At 38.7% G+C, this 19,989-nt stretch overlaps 1 protein-coding gene across 1 annotated transcript in view; it reads right to left on the bottom strand.

Moving 5' to 3' along the window:
- The window catches only part of LOC132019884 (C-type lectin domain family 4 member D-like), a 79,516-nt gene extending 59,620 nt beyond the window's left edge, over positions 1-19,896 (bottom strand). Inside the window, exons 1-2 of the mRNA XM_059403625.1 lie at positions 19,747-19,896; positions 18,599-18,735 (exon numbers count right to left, since the gene is read on the bottom strand). The gene's annotated coding sequence lies outside the window, so the exon portion shown is untranslated. The remainder of the gene's footprint in view (positions 1-18,598; positions 18,736-19,746) is intronic.
- Between the last annotated feature and the right edge of the window lie 93 nt (positions 19,897-19,989).

Here is a 19,989-nt window from a genome sequence, read left to right as displayed (position 1 = left end):
ACTCAAAAATTAAAAATTAATTAAATTAAATTTATTTAATTTAAATTAAAAAGCCACCATATAATAGACTATAATAGTGGTTCAGGTGCTGGGGTAGGGGGGAAATGGGAAAATGTTAATCAAAAAGTATCAACTTCTAGTTATAAGATGAATCTATATCCTGGGATGTAATGTACAGCATAGTGACTATAGTTAAAAAAACTGTACTGTTTATTTCGAGTTGGTAAGGAGTAGAACTTAAATATTCTGGCCACAAGAAAAACAAAAAGGTAACTATGAGAGTTGATGGATGTGTTAACTAACCTTTTGAGGTAATCATTTTGCAATACATACATATATTAGGTTATCACATTGCACACCTAAAACTCATACAATATTATATGGAAATTATAAATCTTTAAAACTGGAAAAATACTGTTGGAACTAATACATAGAGTCAGGAAAGTAGGACATAAAATCGACCTCAATAGTCATAGTCAGTTACATGTCTATATGCTAACAATAAACAGTACAAAAAGAAAATTAAGAAAGCAATTTCATTTACAGCAGCATCAAAAGAATAAAATACTTAAGAATAAACTTAACCAGGGGAGGAGCAAGAACCCAGAGGAGTAGGAGACAAAATTTCATCAGGTCCCAGGAGTTCAGCCAGATATCATCAAACCATTCTGAACACCTACAAACTCAACAGGAGATGGAAGAGGAGAGCAGCAATTCTAGGAACAGAAAAGCAACCACATTCTGGAAAGCAGGATGTAGTGAGAAGTGAGTCCGAGGTGATATATGGGAAGAGAGACCGTGGGGGGAGGGGCCAGCTCCCAGTAAACTATAGAGCAGTGGAGCACAAAATTGGAACTTTTAGAAGTCTCCACTGAGGGACATCAGCTCCAGAGGCTAAGGGGAATGGAGCCCCTGCTGGGACAGTGTGGTCTCTGGATCCACACAGTCACAAAAAGACTAAGGGTATCTGAGTGTGGCAGAGCTCCCAGGTATCAGAGCAGGGAAGCCAGATGCAGAGATGGAGTTTAGGAGGGGGCTCTCAGCTTGGGATTACCTGAAACCATGATCCCAGGCACAGTCGGGGCCACTACTCTTCGAAAAGGGACCCCACAGGTGGCAGATCTGGGGAACGCCCCTCCTTCCTCCTCCAGGAGGAGCAGCATGGGAACATGCTACAAGAATCCGCTGGGTTTGGAGACTCCAAACAGGGCCGTGCACCCGAGATAGAAACGCTCAGCCACAGGCTGCATGAGCTCCGTGTTTGGGTAGAGACCAGGGAGACGGGAGTAACTGACTGCTTTTCTCTCATGGTGCATTGAGGAGTGGGGCCTGAGCTCTTGGCTCCTATGGGCCAGACACTGTCAGGCTGCTTTATTCATTCCCATCCTCCAAAGCTGTTTGGAAAGTATTCAGGGAACAAAAGCTACCAAAAGCAAAACCAAGCAGATTACTTAGCCTGGCCCCTGGCAAGTGTAGTGCAATTCCGCCTTGGGCAAAGACATTTGAAAATCACTGCAAGAGGCCCCTCCCACAGAAGATCCACCAAGAAGATCCAGCCAAGACCAAGTTCACCAATCAGTGAGAACTACAAAACTCCAGAGTTAGGAAAACGGAACACATAGAATTCATGGCTTTTCTCCCATGATTTTTAGTCTTTCAAAGTTAATTTTTTTTATTTTATCTTTTTCTTATTCTATTTTTAAAATTTTTCCCCTTTCTTATTTTAACCTTTTAAACTATTTTATCTTATAAACACCTTTCTAAAAATCTTTTTTTAAAGATTTTAATTTATTTATTTGACAGAGAGAAAGCACAAGCAGGGGGAGGGGCAGGCCGAACAACAGCAAGAAGCAACTCCCCACAGAGCAAGAGCCCGAAATGGGACTTGATCCTGGGACCCTGGGATCATGACCCAAACCGAAGGCACACACTCAACCGAGCCACCCAGTCACCCTCTAAAAATCTTTTTTAGTTTTCATTGTTTATAATCATATTCTATCCCTATAAGTTTTTCTTTCCTTAAAATTTTGGGGTACAGTTTCTTCTAACAGATCAAAATATAGTCTAAATCTAGCCTAGGGCTTTGTTCTAGTCTCCACTCTGATCACATTCTCTCCTTCTGTTTTTTTTCTTCTTTTTCCCACCAACTTTTTTTTTTTTTAAGATTTTTATTTATTTATTTGACAGACAGAGATCACAAGTAGGCAGAGAGGCAGGCAGAGAGAGAGAGAGGAGGAAGCAGGCTCCCCGCTGAGCAGAGAGCCCGATGTGGGGCTTGATCCTAGGACCCTGGGATCATGACCTGAGCTGAAGACAGAGGCTTTAACCCACTGAGCCACCAGGGGCCCCTCAACCAAATTCTTATCAATTCCTTTTTTAAATTTTCATCTTTACAGTCATATTCCATCCCTTGTGTTCATCCTTATTTGTCTGTATGTGTGTGTGTGTGTGTGTGTGTGTGTGTTTGTCTGTGTGTATATATGCTTTTCTTTCTTTAAAATTTTGGGAGGCAGTTTCTTCTAACAGACCAAAATACACCCAAAATCAAGTGTGTGGCTCTGTTCTATTCTAAATTTATGCAAACAAACATATTTCCCCCACCTTTCTTTTCTCTCTCCCAGTTTCCGATCTTTTCTTATTTGGTTAGTGCATATTTTTTCTGGGATCATTGCTACCTTTAGTATTTTGTTCTCTCATTCATCTATTCTTCTCTGAATAAAATGACAAGGCAGAAAAACTCACCTAAAAAAAAAAAAAGAAGACACAATACCAGTGGCTAGGAACCTAATCAATACAGACATTAGTAAAAAATCAGAACTAAAATTTAGAATGATGATAATAAAGATGCTAGCTGGGTTTGCAAAAAAGCATAGAATATACTAGAGAATCACTTTCTGGAGAACTAAAATCTAACCAAGTTGAAATTAGAAAAGCTATTAATGAAGTGCAATAAAAAATGGAGACTGTTGGGGCACCTGGGTGGTTCAGTGGGTTAAGCCTCAGCCTTCAGCTCAGGTCACGATCACAGGGTTCTGGGATCAAGCCCCACATCGGACTCTCTGCTCAGCGGGGAGCCTGCTTCCTCCTCTCTCTCTCTCTCTGCTTGCCTCTCTGCCTACTTGTGATATCTCTCTCTCTGTGTCAAATAAATAAATAAAATCTTTTTTTAAAAATGGAAGCTCTTAGGGGCACCTGGGTGGCTCAGTTGGTAAGGCGACTGCCTTCAGCTCAGGTCATGATCCCAGAGTCCTGGGATTGAGTCCCACATCGGGCTCTCTGCTCCACGGGGAGTCTGCTTCTCCCTCTGACCTTCTCCTCTCTCATGTTCTCTCTCACTGTCTGTCAAATAAATAAATAAAATCTTTTAAAAAAGAAAAATGGAAGCTCTTACTGCTAGGATAAATGAGGCAGAGAGAGAATTAGTGATATAGAGGACCAAACAATGGAGAATAAAGAAGCTGAGTAAAAGAGAGACAAACAACTACTGGACCATAACGGGAGAATTCAAGAGATAAGTGATACCATAAGATGAAACAATATTAGAATAATTGGGATCCAAGAAGAAGAAGAAAGGGGGGGAGGGAGGCAGAAGGTATATTAAAGCAAATTATAGCAGAGAATTTCCCTAATCTGGGGAAGGGAACAAGCATCAAAATTCAGGAGGCACAGAGAATCCCCCTCAAAATCAATAAAAATAGGTCAATACCCCATCATCTAATAGTAAAACCTACAAGTCTCAGTGACAAAGAGAAAATCCTGAAAGCAGCTTGGCATAAGAGGTCTGTAACATACAATGGTAGGAATATTAGATTGGCAGCATACCTATCCACAGAGACCTGACAGGCCAGAAAGAACTGGCATGATATATTTAGAGCACTAAATGAGAAAAATATGCAGCCAAGAATACTATATCCAGCTAGGCTGTCATTGAAAATGGAGAGATAAAAAGCTTCCAGGACAAACAAAAACTAAAAGAATTTGCAAACACCAAACCAGCCCTACAGGAAATATTAAAAGGGGTCCTCTAAGCAAAGAAAGAGCCTAACAGTAACAGACCAGAGAGGAACAAAGATAATATACAGTAAAGTCACATTGCATGCAATACAATGGCACTAAATTCATATCTTTCAATAGTTACCTTTAATGTAAATGGGCTAAATGCCCCAATCAAAAGACACAGAGTATCAGAATGGATAAAAAACAAAACAAAATAAAACAAAAAAACAAGACCCATTGATAGGCTGTCTGCAAGAGACTCATTTTAGACCCAAAGACACTCCAGGTTTAAAGTGAGGAGGTGGAAAACAATTTACCATGCTAATGAACATCAAAAGAAAGCTTGGGTGGCAATCCTTAGAGCAGATAAATTAGATTTTAAGCCAAAGACTATAAGAAGAGATGAGGAAAGACACTGTATCATACTTAAAGGGTCTGTCCAACAAGAAGATCTAACAATTTTAAATATCTATACCCCTAACATAGGAGCACCCAATTATATAAACCAATTAATAACAAAATCAAAGAAACACATCAACAATAATACAATAACAGGAGGGGACCTTAACATCACCCTCACTGAAATGGACAGATCATCTAAGCAAAAGATCAACAAAGAAGTAAAGGGTTTAAATGACACGCTGGACCAGATAAACATCACAAATATATTCAGAACATTCCATCCCAATGCAACAGAATACACATTCTTCTCTAGTGCACATGGAACATTCTCCAGAATAGATTACACCCTGGGTCACAAATCAGATTTCAACTGGTACAAAAAGACTGGGATCATTCCCTGCATATTTCCAGAAAGCAATGCTTTGAAACTGAACTCAACCACAAGAAGGAAGTTGGAAGGAACTCAAATACAGGCCAAGGAGGCTAAAGAGTATCCTACTAAAGAATGAATGGGTCAACCAGGAAATTAAAGAAGAATTTTTTTTTTAAAAGATTTTATTTATTTGACAGAGAGAGAGAGAGAGATCACAAGTAGGCAGAGCGGCAGGCAAAGAGAGAAGGGAAAGCAGGCTCCCTGCTGAGCAGAGAGCCAGATGCGGGGCTCGATCCCAGGACCCCGAGATCATGACCTGAGCCAAAGGCAGAGGCCCAACCCACTGAGCCCCCCAGGCACCCCTTAAAGAACAATTTTTTTTAAAAAATGGAAACAAATGAAAATGAAAACAACTATTCAAAATCTTTGGGATACAGCAAAGGTGATCCTGAGAGAAAAGTATACAGCAATAAAAGTCTTTCTCAAGAAACAAAGAAGGTCTCGGGGCACCTGGGTGGCTCAATGGGTTAAGCCTCTGCCTTGGGCTCAGGTCATGATCTCAGGATCAAGCCCCGTGTCAGTCTCCCTGCTCCGCAGGGAGCCTGCTTCCCCCTTCTCTTTCTGCTTACTTGTGATCTCTCTCTCTCTCTCTCTGTTAAATAAATAAATAAAATCTTTTAAAAAAAAAAAGAAACAAGGAAGTTCTTAAATACACAATCTAACCCTACACCAACAGAAGTTAGAGAAAAACCAAGAAATAAAGCTTAAACCCAGTAGGAGAAAAAAGGTAATAAGGATCAGAACGGAAATCAATGAAGGAAACCAAAAGAATAGTAGAACAGAGCAATGAAACTAGGAGCTGGTTCTTTGAAAGAATTAATAAGATTGATAAACCCCTGGCCAGACTTACCAAAAGGAAAAGAGAAAGGACCCAAATAAATAAAATCATGAATGAAAGAGGAGAGATCACAACTAACACCAAAGAAATACAAATAATTATAAGAACATATTATAAAGAACTATATGCCAGCAAATTTGAAAATCTGGAAGAAATGAATGCATTCCTAGAAACATATAAAATACCAAAAATGAACCAGGAAGAAAGAGAAAACCTGAACAGACCCATAACCAGTAAGGAGATTGAAGCAGTCTTCAAAAATCTCCCAATAAACAAGAGCCCTGGGCCAGACGGCTTCCAAGAGGAATTGTACCAAACATTTAAAAAAGAATCAATACCTAGTCTCCTGAAACTGTTCCAAAGAATAGAAGTGGAAGGAAAACATCCAAATGCATTTTATGACGACAGCATTACCTTGATCCTGAAATCAGACAAAGTTAAAGACCCTATCAGACAGACCAATATCCCTGATGAACATGGATGCAAAAATTCTCACCAAAAGAGTAGCCAATAGGGTCCAACAGTACATTAAAAGGATTATTCACCATCATCAAGTAGGATTTGTTCCTGGGCTCCAAGGTTGGTTCAACATCCACAAATCAATCAATGTGATACAATACATTAATAAAAAAAATAAAAAAGAACAAGAACCATATGACACTCCCAATAGATGCTGAAAAAGCATTTGACAAAGTAGAACTTCCTTTCTTGATCAAAACTCTTCACAGTATAGGGATAGAGGTACATACCTCAATATCATAAAAGCCATCTATGAAAAACCCACAGTGAATATCATTCTCAATGGGGAAAAACTGAAAGCTTTTCCCCTAAGGTTAGGAGCACAGCAAGGATGTCTACTATCACCACTGCTATTTGACATAGTACTAGAAGTCCTAGCCTCAGGAATCAGACAAAAGAAGAAATAAAAGACATCCAAATCAGCAAGGAAGAAGTCAAACTCTCACTCTCTGCAAATGATATGATACTTTATGTGGAAAACCCAAAAGACTCCACTCCAAAACTGCTAGAACTCATACAGAGAATTCAGTCAAGTGTCAGGATATAAAATCAATGCACAGAAATCAGTTGCATTTTTATACTCCAATAGCAAGACAGAATAAAGAGAAATTAAGGAGTCAATCCCATTTACAATTGCACCCAAAACCGTAAGATACTTAGGAATAAACGTAACCAAAGAGGCAAAGAATCTGTACTCAGAAAACTATAAAGTACTCATGAAAGAAATTGAGGAAGACAAAACGAAATGGAAGAACGTTCCATGCTCATGGATTGAAAGAACAAATATTGTGAAAATGTCTATGCTACCTAGAGCAATCTACACATTTAATGCAATCCCTATCAAAATACCATCCACTTTTTTCAAAGAAATGGAACAAATAATCCTAAAATTTATATGGAACCAGAAAAGACCTCGAATAGCCAGAGGAATATTGAAAAAGAAAACCAAAGGTGGCAGCATCACCATTCCAGACTTCAAGCTCTATGACAAAGCTGTCATCATCAAGACAGTACAGTACTGGCACAAAAACAGACACATAGATCAATGGAACAGAATAGAGAGCCCAGAAGGACCCTCGACTCTATGGTCAACTAATCTTTAATAAAGCAGGAAAGAATGTCCAGTGGAGGGGCACCTGGGGCGCTCAGTGGGCTAAAGCCTCTGCCTTTGGCTCAGGTCATGATCCCAGGGTTCTGGGATTGAGCCCTACCTCAGGCTCTCTGCTCAGCAGGGAGCCTGCTTCCTCCTCTCTCTGACTGCCTCTCTGCCTACTTGTAATCTCTGTCTGTCAAATAAATAAATAAAATCTTTTAAAAAAAGAATGTCCAGTGGAAATGAAGACAGTCTCTTCAACAAATGGTGTTGGGAAAATTGGACAGCCACATGCAGAAAAATGAAACTGGACCATTTCCTTATACCACACACAAAAATAGACTCAAAATGGATGAAAAACCTCAATGTGAGAGAGAAATCCACCAAAATCCTTGAGGAGAACACAGGCAGCAACCTCTTCAACCTCAGCCTCAGCAACTTCTTCCTAGAAACATCACCAAAGGAAAGGGGAGCAAGGGCAAAAATGAACTATTGGGATTTCATCAAGACTAAAAGCTTTTGCACAGCAAAGAAAACAGTCAACAAAACCAAAAGACAAGCGACAGAATGGGAGAAGATATCTGCAAATGATACATCAGATAAAGAACTAGTATCCAAAATCTATAAAGAGCTTATCAAATTCAACACCCAAAGAACAAACAATCCAATCAAGAAATGGTCAGAGGACATGAACAGACATTTCTCCCAAGAAGACATCCAGAGGGCCAACAGACACATGAAAAAGTGCTGAACATCACTCGGCATCAGGGAAATACAAATCAAAACCACAGTGAGATACCACCTCACACCAGTCAGATTGGCTAAAATTAAAAAGTCAGGAAACAAGAGATGTTGGCGAGGATGTGGAGAAAGGGGAACCCTCCTACACTGTTGGTGGGAATGCAAGGTGGTACGGATCCTCTGGAAAACAGCATGGAGGTTCCTCAAAAAGTTGAAAATAGAACTAGCCTATAATCCAGGAATCACAGTACTGGGTATTTACCCCCAAAATACAAAAACAGTAATCCAAAGGGATGCATGCACCCTTTCTCTTGGCTCCCACTCCTCAGCAACCAACTTCTTTAAATTCTACTATAATTGAGATCATACAGTATTTGTCATTTTTTCCAGTTTTATTGAGACATCAACATATAAAGTGTATAAAGTGATGATTGATACACATATAGACTGTAAAATGAGTACTACTGTAGGATTAGTTAACACATCCATCCCTTCACATGACTAATCTACATTCTCAACAAGGTTTAAGTATATAATATAGTATTGTTATTTGACACAAAAGCAAAGGCAACAAAAGCAAAAATAAACAAGTGTGGCTATATCAAACTAAAAAGCTTTGTCACAGCAAAGCACAGACCACCCATCAGTAATACCTCTCCCTGGGTTTTAGATTAAAAAGAATAACCAATAGGAAAATACAAGGTGAATCTGAAATATCTTGTTCCATCAGATATAAAGGAACTGGATAATTATTTTTCAATATCACCAAAATGGTGATATATGAGAACCCAGCCTCTGTCTCCCCTCAAAGATCAACAGATCTTTGAACAGATCCATGAACAAAAACAGTTCTGAAGAGCTCTGGAGTCTATTTCAGAAACTTTAGCAATACAATAGAACAAAAAACCAGAGAATAAGAACACAGAAAGAGAAGAAAAAGTTTTATTTCTTTTATTTTGCCTGTCTTTTCCCACCACACCCTACCCCTTCACCCAAGGCAACACTGCTCAGCACCAAGAAGGTTCTTCCCAGCTAGAAAGAGCTCCCTTTACCAGAAAAGGAAAAAAAGGGATTAGTGATCAGCTTCATGGTCTCACTTCAATTTCATCCCACCTAGACGGCAGAGCTGAAATGCACAGAGACAGCTAGGAACAAGGAAAAACAGCAGAGGCAACCAAAGGCAGCTATATGAGTCACAGGTCACATGTCATAGTTCAGTGACATGCTCTACAGACAAACCCCACAGATTCTGCCACTTCAGAAAGTAATGATCACAGCAGAGTCCCTGACAATTTCACCAGCTTTTGCCTCACAGGTATTCACATTTGCTCACATTAGCCCCCTCTCCGCACACACTCCCTGCCACCCTTTCCAGAGCCCTTGAATCACACCAGCAGCCAACCAAGGTTCCTGTTAAAATACAAGATGCTAGCATAGACCCCAAAAGATTACCCTAAACATCATGTGCACGTGAGTCTAGCTTCTCCAGCTATGCACTTGCATACTACCAACCTGATGTCCATCAGTAACCACCACTATGGGGCACACAGCCGGAAAGGGAGACCATGCAACCAGAGGAGAATACACCAATAGCAAGAGCCCTGTAGCTGCCAGTGAGCCCAAAGCTGGCTCCAGCCCTTGCTCCCTGCCCTGCCCCAACTACCACATGTGTCTGCAGCTGGCCTCCATCACTTAACAGCGCTTACGACTGGTCCCCACAGCCAAGTATGTGCATACCAAAAGCTCCAGTCACCACTCTGTCTGTCCTGGTCCCTAGCCGGGCCCCACCTGGTGGGGTGCTGGAGGCACCACTGAGGACTCCAAGAGCCCTCACAGCCTCTGTAGACCTTGCAGTGCTTGCCAAAAACAACTGTCAGTGCTGTAGACCCCAATGGTCTGAGCCAAAGGCCCACCATGCCCCACCCGATAGATAGTACAACTACACATCCCAGCAGTTAACACCATGCACCACTAGAACTGGGGTTACAGCATGCTCCAATATGTGCCCACCCACAGGTAAGTCTTCCCTCATCGAAGTTAAGCCAAAAGAGGGGCTGTTTCTTCAAATATTCGGGAAACCATACTACACTAAAGGAATAATGAAGAATTGGGGAAAAATGCAGAGAAATACAGTAAACCTCTAGTAACTAACCCCAAAGAATGAGAGATCCAGGAATTACCTGGCAAAGAAACTCAAAATAATTGTTCTAAAGATGCTCGGAGAGCTATAAGAAAACAGAAAAAACAATTTAATGATCGTGAAAAACAATACAAGAAAAAAATGAGAAGCTCAATAGATAGCATAAGGAAAAAAAAATCAAATTCCCTGCTCAGTAGGCAGCCTGTCTCTCTCACTGTCCCTCACCCTGCTCATGCTCTCTCTAAGTAAAATCTTAAAAAAACAAAATAAAAACAGAAATTGTATAGCTGAAGAATATAATGATTGGAGAATTCAACAGAAAGCTTCAACAGCAGACTTAACCAAGAAGAATAATCAGTGATCTAAAAGACATATCAATTGAAATTACCCAGTTAGAGAGCAAAAAGAAAAAAAGAATGAAAAGAGAAGACAAAAGTCTACAAAAAACAATCATTTTAGTAGAGTTCCTGAAGGATAAAAGATGGAGAAAGATTCCCCCTCTCTTTCTGCCTGCCTCTCTGCCTACTAGTGCTCTCTGTCAGTCAAATAAATTTTTTAAAAATCTTTAAAAAAGGGCAGGGGGGCACCTGGGTGGGGTTAAGGGGTTAACCTCAGTGGGTTAAGCCAATGCCTTCGGCTCAGGTCATGATCCTGGGGTCCTGGGATGGAGTCCCGCATCAGGCTCTCTGCTTTGGCAGGGAGCCTGCTTCCCCCCGTTCTCTCTCTGTCTGCCTCTCTGCCTACTTGTGCTCTCTGTCTGCCAAATAAATTTTAAAAATCTTTTAAAAAAAAAAAAAAAAGATGGAGAAAGGGACAGAAAGCTATTTAAAGAAATAACAGCTAAAAATAGTCCAAACCTGTGGAGAGACTTGGAAGTCAAATTCATGAGTGTAGAGATCACCACAAAATCTTAATCCAAAATGATCTTCTCCGAAGAAAAACAAAGCTGGAGGTATCACAATTCCAGATTTTACGATTTACTACAAAACTGAAATAATCAAAACAGTACAGTACTGGCACAAAAGACACATAGGTCAATGGAACAGAACAGAGAGCCCAGAAATAAACTCACACCTGAATGGTCAATTACTTACATGAAAGGAAGGAATAACAAACAATGGGGAAAAGACCATCTCGTCAACAAGTGGTACTGAGAAAACTGAACAACTACATGCAAAAGAATGAAACTAGACCACTTTCTTAAACCATACACAAAAATAAACTCAAAATGTTAAAGACCTAATTGTGACACCTAAAACCATAAAATTCCCAGAAAAAAAACACAGGCAACTCCTCAAACAAGGAAAACAAAAGCAAAAATAAATTACCACAACTACATCAAAATGAAAAACTTTTACACAGTGAAAGAAACAATCAACAAAAAGGCAACCAACTCAACAGGGAAATATATCTACAAATGATATATCCAATAAGGGGTGAATATCCAAAATATTTAGAGAATTTATACAATGCAACACTCCAAAAAAACCAAATAATCCTACTAAAAATGGGCAGAGGAACTGAACATTTTCTGAAGACATACAGATAGCCAAAACACATGAAAAGATGCTCAAGATCATTAATCATCAGGGAAATGCAAATCAAAACCACAAGGAGTGATCACCTCACATTTGTCAGAATGGTTAAAATCAAAAAGACAAGAAATGAGTGTTGGCAAGAATATGAAGAAAAACCCTCCTGCACCATTGGTGGGGATGCAAATTGGTGCAGCTACTATGGAAAACAGTATGGAGATTCCTCAAAAAATTAAAAATAGGGCGCCTGGGTGGCCCAGTGGGTTAAGCCGCTGCCTTCAGCTCAGGTCATGATCTCAGGGTCCTGGGATTGAGTTCCACATCAGGCTCTCTGCTCAGCAGGGGACCTGCTTCCCCTCCTCTCTCTCTGCCTGCTTCTATGCCTACTTGTAATCTGTATCTGTCAAATAAATAAATAAAATCTTTTTTAAAAATTTTTAAAAATATTAAAAATAGAAATATAATCCAGTAATTCCACCACTGAATACTTACCTTAAAAAAAAAAGAACACTAGTTCAAAAAGATAGGGGTACCTCTTATATTTATTGCAGTATTATTTACAATAGCCAAGAAATGGAAGCAACCCAAGTATCCATCAATAGATAAATGGATAAAGATGTGGTGCTATATACAAGGGATATTACACAGCCATAAAAAAGAATGAGATCTTGCCATATGCGACGTGAATGGCCCTAGAGGGTATAATGCTAAGTGAAATAAGTCAGATAGAGAAAGACAAATACCATATGATTTCATTCACATGTGGAATTTAAGAAAGAAAACAAGAGACAAAAAAACAGACTCTTGGGTGCCTGGGTGCTCAGTGGGTTAAAGCCTCTGCCTTCGGCTCGGGTCATGATCCCAGGATCCTAGGATCAAGCCCCACATCGGGCTCTCTGCTTGGCAGGGAGCCTGCTTCCTCCTCTCTATCTGCCTGCCTGCTTGTGATCTCTCTCGCTCTGTCAAATAAATAAATAAAATCTTAAAAAAAAAAATCTTAGGAAATTTAAGACTGAAATCATACCAAGGATCTTCTTCAGCCACAATGGTATGAAACTAGAAATCAGTAATAGGAGGAAAGCTAGAAAATTCACAAATATATGAAGATTAACACATTCCTGAGCAACTAATATGTCAAAGAAATCAAACAGGAAACAAAAAAAAATTTTAAACAAACAAAAACACAACATACCAAAACTTATGCAAGGCTACAAAAGTAATTCTAAAAGGTAAGTTTATAGTGATACAAGCTTACACCAAGAAAAAAGAAAGATCTCAAACAACCTCACTTTACACCTCAAGGAACTAGAGAAAGAAACACAAAGCCCAAATTTAGTGCAAGGAATGAAATTACAAAGGTCAGAGTGAAGATAAATAAAACAGAAACCAGAAAAATGATAGAAAAGATCAACAAAACTAAGAGCTGGTGTTTTGAAAAGATATAATTAACAAGGCTAAGAAAAAAAGACTACTCAAATTTTAAGTAAAATCAAAAATGAAAGAGGAGGGCGCCTGGGTGGCTCAGTGGGTTAAGCCGCTGCCTTCGGCTCAGGGTCCTGGGATAGAGTCCCGAATGGGGCTCTCTGCTCAGCGGGGAGCCTGCTTCCTCCTCTCTCTCTCTCTGCCTGCCTCTCCAACTACTTGTGATTTCTCTCTGTCAAATAAATAAATAAAATCTTTAAAAAAAAAAGTTCTATCTGTCAACTTTAAAAAAAAAAAAAAAAGAAAGAGGAGACATTACATCTGGTACTACAGAAGTACAGAGAATAATAAGAGATTACTATGAACAATTATATGTCAATAAACTGGATAACCTAGAAAAATGAACATTCCCGAGGAACATAGAGCCTATGAACACTGAATCAGTAAGTAACAAAAAATGTGAACAGATCAATAACAAGTATGGATTTTAAATCAGAAATCCAAAACCTACCAACAAAGAAAAGTCCAAAACCAGATGATTTTATGGAGAATTCCACCAAATGTGTAAAAAAAAATTGACACCAACCCTTCTCAAACTCTTTCAAAAAATTCAAGAGGAGAAAATACTCCCAAACTCATTTTACAAGGCTAACATTACCTTGATACCAATGCCAGATAAAGATACAATAAGAAAATTATAGGCCAATATTCCTGATGAACACAGATACAAAGATTCTCAACAGAATATTACCAGACTAAATTCAAAAGCACCTTAAAATCATCTTACACTCTGATCAGGTGGGATTCAGCCCTGGGATGCAACAAGAGTTCAATGTATGCAAATCATGAACCATCACATACCATATTAATAAAATGAAAGACAAAAAAATTACAGATCATCTCAATAGATATAGAAAAAACATTTGACAAAATATAACATCCTTTCATTATAAAAACTCTCAATAAATTGGTTACAGAAGAACTATACCTCAGCATGATATAGGCCATATATATATGATAAGCCTACAGATAACATTCACAATAATGCAAAGTTGAAACCTTTTCCTCTAAGACCAGGAACAAGAAAAGAAATCCCACCCACCATTCCTATTAAACATAGTCCTGGAAGCTAAAGCAATCAGGCAAGAAAAAGAAATAAAAATCATCCAAATCAAAGAAATAGTAAAATTGTCTCTGCAGATGATATGATTTTATATATAAAAAAATCCTAGACTGCACCAAAAAAACTGTTAGAATTAATAAACCTATTCAGTATAGCGGCAAGTTACAAAATAAACATACAAAAATCAGTTGTATTTCTATATTAACAATGAAACAATTGAAAAAGTTATAAAGAAAACAATCCCATTCACAATAGCATCAAAAACAACAAAATACTTTAGGAATAAATTCAACGAAGAGGGTGAATTTCTACACACCAAACACTGCAACTTTGACGAAAGAAACTGAAAAGAAAAAAATGGAAAGATATACCCAGTGTTCATCAATTGAAAGAATAAATATTGTTAAAATGTCCACATTACCCAACCATCTAAGGAGTCAATGCAATCTCTATCAAAATTCCAATAGCATCTTTCACAGAAATAGAAAAAACAATCCTAAAATTTGTATGGAACCACAAAAGTACACTCCAAAGTAATGGCCGAAGCAATCTGGAGGAAAAGGACAAAGCCAATGGCATTATAGTTCCTGATTTTAAAGTACTCTACAAAGCTATAGTATTTAAAACAGTATAGTAATGGCATAAAAACAGACATAAAAACCAATGGAACATAACAGAGAGCCCAGAAATAAACCTCTGCATTTATCTGACCAGGGCGCCAAGAACACTCATTGAGAAAAGAACAGTGACTTTAACAAATGCTGTTCAGAAAACTGGATTACCACATGCAGAAAAATGAAATTGGACCCCGGATCTTACAGCACTCTTAAAAATTAACTCAAAATAGGTTAAAGACTTAAATGTAAGATCTGATACAGTAAAACTCCTGTTAAGAAAACAGGGAGGAAACTCCCTGGCATTGGTCTTGGCAATGATTTTTTAGATACAACCTCAAGTATAGAAGCAACAACAGTAAAAATCGTTCAGTGGAACTTCGTCAAACTAAAAAGCTTCTGCACAAGAGAAACATTTTAAAAAATGAAGATGGGGCACCTGGGTGGCTCAATTGGTCACACATCTGCCTTTGGCTCAGATTATGATCTTGGGATCCTAGGATGGAGCCCCACATCAGGCTCCCTGCTCAGCAGAAAGTCTGCTTCTCCCTCACCCTCTGCCCCTCACCCCCCTCCAACTCCTGTTCTCTCTCTCTCTCTCAATAAAGAAAATCTTTTTTAAAAAATGAAGACAACCTATGGAATGGGAAAAAATATTTACAAAGTATATTTGAGAAACTATATTACCCAAAATATATAAAAACTCCTACAACTCAGTAATAAACAATGAAATTAAAATTGGGCAGAGAAACTAGATATATTTTTCCAAGAAAGACATAAAATGGCTGGCAGCTCTTTTTTCTTTCATTTACAAAAGGTAGGTTATGTTTATTTAGAACCATAAGCAGTCAACTGTTTCAGTGTGACTCAAGACCACAAAGATACCATTTCTACTTTACTCCATTCCAAGCCCTATGGTGGGCCCAGACTGGCAGGAGTGATGCTTGGGGCCCATTCACATAAAAACATACTCAACACAGTCATCATCAGGGAAATGCAAAGAAAAACCACAATGAAATATCAACTCACACCTTTTAGGATGGCTGTTGTTAAGATGACAAGAGATAACAAGTGTTGGCAAGGATGTGGAGAAAAGGGAACCCTTCTACACTATTGACAGAAAGACAAATTAGTACAGCACTATTGAAAACAGTACAGAGGTCCCTCAAAACACCAAAAGTAAAACTGCCAAATGATCCACTTCTAGGTATACACCCAAAAGTAATGAAAATAGGGAATCAAAAACCTATAAGCACTCTCATGTTTATTGCAGCATTGCTCACAAAGGCCAAAATATAGAAACAACCTGTGTTCATTTATGATTAAAAAAGATATACGTGTTTTTATATATGTATGCAACAATGTAGAATGACCTTGAAGGGCAATGCTAAATGAGATAAGTCAGACAGAGAAAGACAAATATTATATGTTATTACTTATATATGAAATTGAAAAAAGCCAAACTCATGAAACAAAAAGTAGATTGGTGGTTACCAGGCACTAGATGGTGGGGGGTTGGTGAGATGAGGTTTAAGGGTACAAACCTGAAACCAGTAGATAAGTCAGTCCTGGAGGCCTAACCCACAGCATGGTGATTATACACAATACTGCATTATAAACTTCAAAAAGGTAAGAGACTAGATCTTAATTGTTCTCACCAGAAAAAGAAATAAGTATCAAATAAATATGATAAATTTGTGATGTCAACTAGAAGTGTTAGCTTCTAGGGGCACCTGGGTGCCTCAGTTTATTAAGCAACTGACTCTTGGTTTCAGCTCAAGTCATGATCTCAGGATCCTGAGGTCAAGCCCTGCACCAGGCTCCACGCTCAGCAGAGTCTGCTCAAAATGCCACCTCCCCCAGAGGCCATAAGCTTTCTCTTTCTAAAACAAGTAAAATCTTAAAAAAAAAAAAAAAAAAAAGGTGTTAGCAACACAACAGTGGTACTCCTATTAAAATATATAAATGTATCAAATGAATATGTTGTATTCCCAAATTTTCTTTTAAAAAAGAAAGGAAGTCACATCACTTTACCCTTATACTTACCATTTCATTGCATACCCTGATACTGAGAATTAGAAAAGCCACCAAGCAGCAGTAGTAGTAGTACCGCATGCCAGACCCTGTCCTGAGCACTTTAAAATTTTAATTTTGTTGTCACAATAACCTAGTAAGGTAGGAACTATTATCCTCATACTGCACATGAGGAAACTAAGGCAAAAAATGTTAAGTAACTTGTCCAAAGTTAAAAAGCCAGTAAGTGGCAAAGCAAAATTTTGTACCACGGCAATTTGTTCCTTCCCAAATCCATGCTATAACCATTACTACACTTTATAAACATTACTACACTTTACTACCTATTAAACATCTATTTTGATGGGGGGGTTATTAAAATTATCCCCATTCAAATATTTATTTAAGTATTAAAGTCTAAAGAAATTCTAATTCTCTACTTCATTTTCTGCCTACCTAAACAGCAATTTTTCTACATTCCCAACAAAATTTACATCAAAAGCATGTTTAGACTCCATAAATATGTCTCTTGAGTCTTTCTTTTATGTCTTTCTTTTTAAATTTACCTTCTCAGTCACCAGGACATTTGTGCAATATTTCCTACAGTTGGGCTAGAGTTGCTAGAGGGAGCTCGCCCTCTAGTGGTCCCATACTGATATGCAGTCAGATTAAGCATTTCACAGAAAGTGCTCCAACACCTTTTTTCCTATTACAGGTTCTGTGGCAGAGCACATATAAGAAAAAGAAAAGTATTAAAAAGCAAGTAATCCTGGGGCGCCTGGGTGGCTGGGTGGGTTAAGCCGCTGCCTTCGGCTCAGGTCATGATCTCAGGGTCCTGGGATCAAGTCCCGCATCCGGCTCTCTGCTCAGCAGGGGGCCTGCTTCCCTTCCTCTCTCTCTGTGATCTCTTCCCTTCCTCTGTCCTACTGTGATCTTTCTCTGTCAAATAAATAAATAAAATCTTAAAAAAAATAAAAATAAAAAGCAAGTAATCCACAATGGGTTTTAATGCATTATTGTATTTAATTGAGGGGATGACACTGTCCTCAGACTGGTAAGGCAGAACGAGGTCACCACGGACAATTATTTAACTCCCGGCTCCAAAATAGGCAATTCAAATACAGCAGAGCTTTTTTTTTTTTTTTTAAGTTTTTTTTTTTAATTTGACAGAAAGAGACACAGCAAGAGAGGGAACACAAGCTGGCGGAGCGGGAGAGTGAGAAGCAGACTCCCCACTGATCAAGGAGCTCCACGTGGGGCTCGATCTCACATGAGATCATGACCTGAACCAAAGGCAGACACTTAACAACTGAGCCACCCAGGCATCCCTATAGCAGAGCTTTTTAAAAAACCTACTACCCCTGTACCTTATCTTTCAAAAGGGGCCTGAAAATAACTATTGCAAAATCTGAAATAAATGTTAAGCCATAAAATTTCTGTGAAAACAATCATAAGGCTACATATATCCTCCAGGCTTAAGGGACCTGGAAGTAAAGATAAAGCTCTTCATTTGCCCTTTCCTTCTCTAAAGAATATGTGATTGATGGGGAGCTCCTGAATAGGAGTCCCCTAGTCACAAACCATTATGTATTCCCTTCATGTACAGTTAAGAGGCAATAACAGAAATGGATTTTTTAGAAGCTAGAAAATAACTAAAACAGAGCCAAAGTGCAATGTAATCTTAGACAGTTATAATAATCACAATGAGACAGTAAGCTACCAAACCTACCCACAGCTGTGCTTTACAGTATTGTTTTTCTTCTCTCAGGTCATAGGCAAAGTACCAAAGTAAAATTTTTCTTCATCACTGTTTTCCGATTCCTAATACTGGCGGACTCTGGAGCACATAAATGAGATTTTCTCCAACTATGACAAAGCGAGAAGAAATACTTATGTCATGTAGCACGGAACAACCCTGAGAATAAGTAAAAGAAGCAAAACACCCAATTTACAGATTTCTAGTCCTTCTTCACTGAAATCACTGTTAATTTAACAAGTATTTAATGTGTATCAACTACATAAAAAGGTATATGGGAAGTACGGTAAAGCATTTAAAAATGAAGACATGGTCATTGTATTCAAAGAGTTTACAAACCAGTAAGAATTTCAACAGCAACCCAAACAAAGCAAGGGAGATCATTTTTCAGACTGGGAGGATAGGTGACATTTCATGAAGTAGCATTTACATGAGCTTTATGAAATGCAAAGGATTTCAACAGACAGAAAGGTATTCTAGGCAGAGGGAATTTTAGCAAACGTTCAGTGCTCATGGTGCTTGCTAATGGCATCTGAAGAATGACCAGTCCCCTAGTTCCAGGAGCATACTGGGGGTGGAAGGGAAAACAGAGTTGAGGATGAAATGGTACTATGGACTTTATTCCATACACAAAGGAAAATCATTAAAGACAATGAGCTGGGGAAGAAAGGGCATCAGCAGGGCTCAGAGAGGAAGATGATGCTGGTGGTAACAGGTAAGTTGAACTGGAGCTGGAGGAAAAGAAAGCTAGAGGCAAGCCAACAGCCTAGAAGGTCATCAGAATGGAGGAAGTGGAGTAATAAAAGTTCATACACAACTGTGAAGGTAGATACAAATGTATAACTGAAGGGAATGAGCTTAAAAAAAAAAAAAAAAAAAAAACACTGATTGTCCACATTTTTCCCCAAATAAAACCTGAGATTTAGGATACACTTCTATCAATGACAGTGCCTCACCACCTCAGTAATGATAACAAAGGCAATGGTTAGGAGAGCCATCCAGGACCTACTCTAGGAAAGCAAATGGAGGAGCTGCAGCAGAACCTCTGGAGGGAGAAGCATGTTACTTTATTAAAAAAAAAAAAAAAAAAAAAAGTAAACACATATGTCATTTTGATTCACCTTCTGTGAGAATCACTGAATGAGAACTCCCAAGATCCTTCTGACTTCCAGTCTATGGCCTTGACTTTGGTTCCATCTCATACACTGATTCCCCCTCATTTATGCTGCTTATGGTTCTCCAATGTGAGAGGTGGCCTAGACCATGATGATAATCTGAAGCAAAGGAAATGAACTATTCCAGCAAATAATTCATATGATCTCTACAAGGAGTGCTCTGTGGGTTTTGAACCATTAGGGCAGAAG

This window comes from Mustela nigripes, chromosome 6 (genome assembly GCF_022355385.1).
Source record: "Mustela nigripes isolate SB6536 chromosome 6, MUSNIG.SB6536, whole genome shotgun sequence".
Taxonomy (NCBI): Eukaryota; Metazoa; Chordata; class Mammalia; order Carnivora; family Mustelidae; genus Mustela; species Mustela nigripes.
The sequence above is the reverse complement of the archived record's forward strand: the minus strand, read 5'-3'. Positions and strand labels throughout refer to the sequence as shown.